Source organism: Callithrix jacchus, chromosome 5 (assembly GCF_049354715.1).
Source record: "Callithrix jacchus isolate 240 chromosome 5, calJac240_pri, whole genome shotgun sequence".
In the NCBI taxonomy this organism is placed as follows: domain Eukaryota; kingdom Metazoa; phylum Chordata; class Mammalia; order Primates; family Cebidae; genus Callithrix; species Callithrix jacchus.
In genome coordinates, this window is record NC_133506.1 from 73,639,290 (window position 1) to 73,645,263 (window position 5,974).

The 5,974-nt window shown below is 45.7% G+C and overlaps 1 pseudogene; it reads left to right on the top strand.

Annotated features, from left to right (window-relative positions):
• Positions 1-4,653: 4,653 nt before the first annotated feature.
• Positions 4,654-5,193, top strand: LOC100896644 (proline-rich protein 13 pseudogene; annotated as a pseudogene).
• The last annotated feature ends 781 nt before the right edge of the window (positions 5,194-5,974 follow it).

Consider the following 5,974-nt stretch of genomic DNA (forward strand, 5'->3'; position numbering starts at 1 on the left):
TGAAAACAGTGATCAAGAAAAAGAATGGAATTAAAGAGACATAATCCAGATACAGCAGAGATTAAAAAGAAAATGGAATATTATAAACAATACTGAGCCAATATTTTTGACAATGTAAACAAAATGGACAAATTACTAGGAAAAAAATACAACTTTCCAAAAATTACTCAATAAGAAATAGAAACCTTGAATAATTTGTAACAGCAAACATTGAAAACAACCTAAATGAGCTTAAAAATAAAAACTGAAGTGGTAGAAAGTATAGTATAGTCAAACAATGGGACACTTTTCTTGTTTTATACTGAAGTGAAAATACATCTCCATATATATTTTGTGTGTTTGTTTGTTTTTTTGTTTGTTTTTGAGACAGAGTCTGGCTCTGTTGCCCAGGCTGGAGTGCAGTGGCATGATCTCGGTTCATTGCTCCCGGGTTCAAGTAATTCTCCTGCCTCAGACTCCAGAGTAGCTAGGATTACAGGCATGGGCCACCATGCCCAGCTAATTTTTGTTGTTTTTTCTTTTGTTTTCAGTAGAAATGGGGTTTAACCATGTTGGCCAGGGTGGTCTCAAACTTCTGACTTCAGGTCATCCTCCTATCTCGGCCTCCCAAATTGCCAGGATTACAGGCATGAGCCACTGCTCCCAGCCAACTATATGTATTAACATAAATAAATCCCAAAAGCAATTCATAGATTAATGTTAAGTAGTATTTCATTTAGAGTTTAGAAACACACAAAACAATGCTACTCACTGGTAGTGGACACATATACAAAAAATTAGAATACAAGAACACAAAAACTTGACAGCCATACTCAGCCACTTCAGGTGTTTTTTACGCAGCAAGAGAAGGGACGGGATTGGGATTGGAGAGGGAGCCATTGGTAGTTTTAAGTGTGGGTGCCTCGCTTTTCAATTATATCAGAAATACATATGGCCAAATATAAAGATATGAAATCTAGATGCTAGGTATATGGCTTTTTTGTTTTGTTTTGTTTTGTTTTGTTTTGTTTTGTTTTGTTTTTGACAGTCTCACTCTATCTCCCAGGCTGGAGTGCAGTGACGCGATCTTGGCTCACTGCAACCTCGGCTTCCGGGTTCAAGCAATTCTCCTGCCTCAGCCTCTGGAGTAGCTGGGACTATAGGCGCGTGCCACCATGCCCAGCTAATTTTCGTTTTTAATTATTTTTAGTCGAGACGGGGTTTCAGCATGTTAGCCAGGATGGGTGTTAGCCAGGATGCTCTCGATCTCCTCACCTCGTGATCCGCCCGCCTTGGCCTCCCAAAGTGCTGGGATTACAGGCGTGAGCCACCGCGCCTGGCCTGTTTTTTTGTTTTTAAGACAGGGTCTCAACTTTCTGGGTCCAGGATCCTACAGCCTCAGAGAGGTCGATGCCTAAGAACTGGATTGTCATTCATGAACTCCTTTTTAAGGAGGGTGTCATGGTGGCCAAGACAGATGTCCACATGCCTAAGCACCCAGAGCTGGCAGATGTGATAATGTGCCCAACCTGCATGTCATGAAGGTCGTGCAATCTCTCAAGTCCCAAGGCTACGTGAAGGAACAGTTTGCGTGAAGACGTTTCTACTGGTACCTTACCAATGAGGGTATCACCTATCTCCATAATGACCTTCATCTGCCTGGAGATGGTGCCTGCCACCCCATGCCGCAGCTGTTCAGAGACAGGCAGGTCTGGAGGGTGAGCAACCTGCAAGACTCACAAGAGGGGAAGCCGACAGAGATACCTGCAGAGTGCTGTGCCCCCTGGTGCCGACAAGAAAGCCGAGGCTGGGGCTGGGTCAGCAACCAAATTCCAGTTTAGAGGTGAATTTAGTCATGGACGTGGTCAGCCACCTCAGTAAAATTGGAGATCATTTTGCATTGAATAAACTTACAGCCAAAAAAGAAAACAAAAAAAAAGACAGGGTCTTGCTGTGTCGCCCAGGTCGGAGTGCAGTGGCATGAACACGGCTCACTGCAGCCTCGACGTCCCATGCTCAGGCGATCCTCTCACCTCAACCTCCAAGTAGCACCACCACACGTGGCTAAATTTTTTTTTTAAGATGGTGTCTGGATCTGTTACCAGGCTTGAGTTCAGTGGCACGATCTCAGCTCACTGCAACCTCTGCCTCCCGGGTTCAAGCACCTGCCTCAGCCTCCCAAGTAGTTGGGACTACAGGTGCATGCCAGCACGCTCAGCTAATTTTTTGTATTTTAATAGAGACGGGGTTTCACCATGTTGGCCAGGATGGTCTCAATCTCCTGACCTCGTGATCCGTCCCTCAGCCTCACAAAGTGCTGGGATTACAGGCGTGAGCCACCGCACCCGGCTCACCTGGCTAATTTTTGTATTTTTTTGTAGAGACCGGGTTTTACCATGTTTCCCACCTGGGTCTCGAACTCCTGAGTTCAAGTGATCTGCCTGCCTCAGCCTCCCAAAGGTCTGGGATTACAGGAGTGGGCCACCACACCTGGCCTGGTAGTTGATTTTTTAAAATCTTTTTCTCTACACTTTTGTGTAGGTCTGAAATATCTTAAAACATTAAATTTATTTTTTGAGACAGGGTTTTGCTGTGTCTCCCAGACTGGGGTGCAGTGGTGCTGTCACAGCTCACTGTCTTGAACTCCTGGGTTCAAGCAATCCTTCCTCCTCAGCCTCCGGAAGTGCTGGAATGACCGGTGTGAGCCACCCCACCCAGCCTCATCATATTACTTTTTAAATTGAAAAATAATAGAGGGTGAATAAGTGAAAAGAGTGAAAGGAGTTTTGCTCTAAAGAGAGCAAAGAAGGGCTGGGCGCCACGGCTCACGCATGTAGTAATCTCAGCACTTTGGGAGGCTGAAGCAGGCGGATCACCTGAGGTCAGGAGTTTGAGACCATCCTGGCCAACATGGTGAAACCCTATTTCTACTAAAAATACAAAAATTAGCCAGGCGTGGTGGTGGGCACCTGTAATTCCAGCTACTTGGGAGCCTGAGGCAGGAGAATCACTTGAAAGCAGAAGGCAGAGGTTGTAGTGAGCGGAGATCTCACTGCTGTGCTCCAGCCTGGGTGACAAGAGCAAAACTCCATCTAAAAAGAAAAAAAAAAAAAAAAAAGACCAGGCATGATGGCTCACGCCTGTAATCCCAGCACTTTGGGAGGCCGAGGTGGGCAGATCACAAGGTCAGGAATTCTAGACCAGCCTGAGCAACATAGTGAAACCCCCATCTCTACTAAAAAATACAAAAATTAGCTGGACGTGGTGGCAAGCTCCTGTAATCCCAGCTACTCAGGAGGCTGAGGCATAGAATTGCTTGACCCTTGAGGCAGAGTTTGCAGTGAGCTGAGATCGCTCCACGGCACTCCAGCCTGAGCGAAGAAGTGAGACTCCATCTCAAAAAAAAAAAAAAAAAGGATGAGTTCAGTACTCTCCAGACAGTCCACCACGCATAGCAGGAGGGTGAGTCTTCAGCTGCCATTTTCCCAGTAACATTGGAAACAAAGTCATCAATTGAGAGTGAGAAAGGATCAAAGCAAGGAGAACATTTGGAACCATGATTTCAGAAAAACAAAGAGTGGATGGATTTATAGCACCTGTAGGAATGTTGAGGAGCACTGAAAATTCACTTGAGCCAATGTCAATACTTGACAGTGTATTCTGCTGCATTTACACATTTAAAAATGCCATTGGTGGCTGGGCGAGGTGGCTCACGCCTGTAATCCCAACACTTTGGGAGGTCAAGGCAGGTGGATCACTTGGGGTCAGGAGTTCGAGACCAGCTTGGCCAACATGGTGAAACCCCATCTCTAGTAAAAATACAAAAATTAGCTGGGCATGGTGATGGGTAGGTACCTGTAAACTCCCAGCTGCTTGGGAGGCTGAAGCAGGAGAATTGTTTGAACATGAGAGGTAAAGGTTACAGTGAGCTGAGATTGCGCCACTGCACACCAACCTGGATAACAGAGTGAGACTCTGCCTCAAAAATTTTTTGAAAAATTAAATAAATAAAATTAAAATGCCATTGTTCCATTAACAGTTCAAGATCTTGAAGCTTTAAAGATTCTTCTTACTGAAATGGGTACTTTTTTAAAATGTATTGTTTCTAAACATAGGACTGTATGTATTGTAAGAACAGTGAGCTTTAGTTTTGACCTCCCAGAATATTAGGAAATTCTTAGAAATGAATTTACTTTTAATTTGCTTCAATTAACAAAAATAGCCAGGCGTGGTGGCCCACGCTTGTAATCCCAGCACTTTGGGAGGCTGAGGTGGGAGGACTGCCTGCCCCCAGGGGCTGGAGAGCAACCTGCAGTCTGTAGTGAGATCCCATCTCTACCAAAAAGAAAAAGTAGCTGCATGCGGTGGCACGCACCTGTGGTCCCTGCTACGTGGGAGGCTGAGGTGGAGGATCACTTGAGCACAGGAGCTGGAGGTTGCAGTGAGCCAAGAAAGCACCACTGCATTCCAGTCTGGATGACAGAGCGAGACCCTGTCCCAAAAAATAAAAATAAAAAAAGTACACCGTTTAGCACTTGCTGGAAAGGTGAAATAATGGCTGTTTAAAAATAACACAGAGACCGCATCAAGCCCAAGTGGTGTGATTGACGGACCCCAAGAGATGGGATCTCACTACAGACTGCAGGTGGAAAGGGTGGAGGACACACCTAAACATGTGGAACCCCAAATGCCAGGCAGGCAGGGCCAAATCCACATCCCCCCAACATCAAGCACCCTGGAGGTTCCAATCCTGGCCACCCACCACCCATCAATCCACCCTTTCCCCCAGGCCCCTTTTCTCCATCCCCAGAAGCTCCCCAGGGCAATCCAGCTTTCCCCTCAGGTGGGCCCCCTTCTCCTGTGCCACAGCCAGGGTATCCAAGATGCCAACCCTCGGTCCCTACCCTCCTCCATACCCACCGCCTGCCCCTGGAATGCCTCCTGTGAATCCCTTGGCTCCTGGCATGGTCAGAGATGCACAAGAAGATGCAGAAGAAAATGAAGAAAGCTCGTGAAAAGATGCACCAGCACCACAAGCATGGCGAGCATTCCTCCTCCTCTTCCTCCTCCTCTTCCAGCAGTGACCCTTCCTTCACGTCTCGCCAGTTCTGCTCTCCCATCAAGCTTCAGATGCAGTGTTGTACTGGGGGAAAATGGCCCTTGTGCTCCCGTCCCCCACCCCTACCTGAGCCTCACCCTGCTGTTCAGCCCTGAGTGGCTAGGGAAAATGGGGAGAGGATTGCCATGCCATGGCCGTCTTCTTGCTGCTGGGATAGATCATATAGCTAATGAGTTTAGCAGGGAAGCTATTTTTTGAAGATGATGAACTAAATGTTGAAGACAAGTGTGAGATCTGTAAAATGTGATTTTTACTTCCTCTTCTAATACTTGTGATTGGGGAGGTTTGTGGAAATTTAATTATGATGAAAAACCTGTATCTTTTTTGTAACATAGGCATACTTGGAGAATTTAGTGGCAAATACATTCCCCAGCAGGCATTCTGATGGTTGCACTAACTGCAAGTTTGCTGGGAAGCAGAGTCCGTTTGGTCGATGAGCTTTGACTGACATTTTAGAACCTCACTTCCCCTCCTTAGCCCAGTATACGGTCTCAGGTCCTTTTCTCATTCTCCAGCTCTCAGTCCAAATAAAATTCTTTCACCCGACCAAAAAAAAATTAAAAATTAAAAAATTTAAGAAAAAATAACACAGAGGCTGGAAGTCACTGTTTCAGAACTGGTATAGTACTTACATTTAAAAATATAAAACCGATACGAATGTGCATTTTATTTAACGTTTGGCACAAATGTAACTATTAAGAAAATAGCTTTAGACTGGGCACGGTGGATCACACCTGTAATCCTAGCACTTTGGGAGGCCAAGGTGGGTGGATTGCCCAAGCTCAGGAATTTCAAAGCAGCCTGGGAAACATGGCAAGACCCCAACTCTACTAAAAATATAAAAAAAAAAAAAAATTAGCTGGAAGTGGTGGTGCA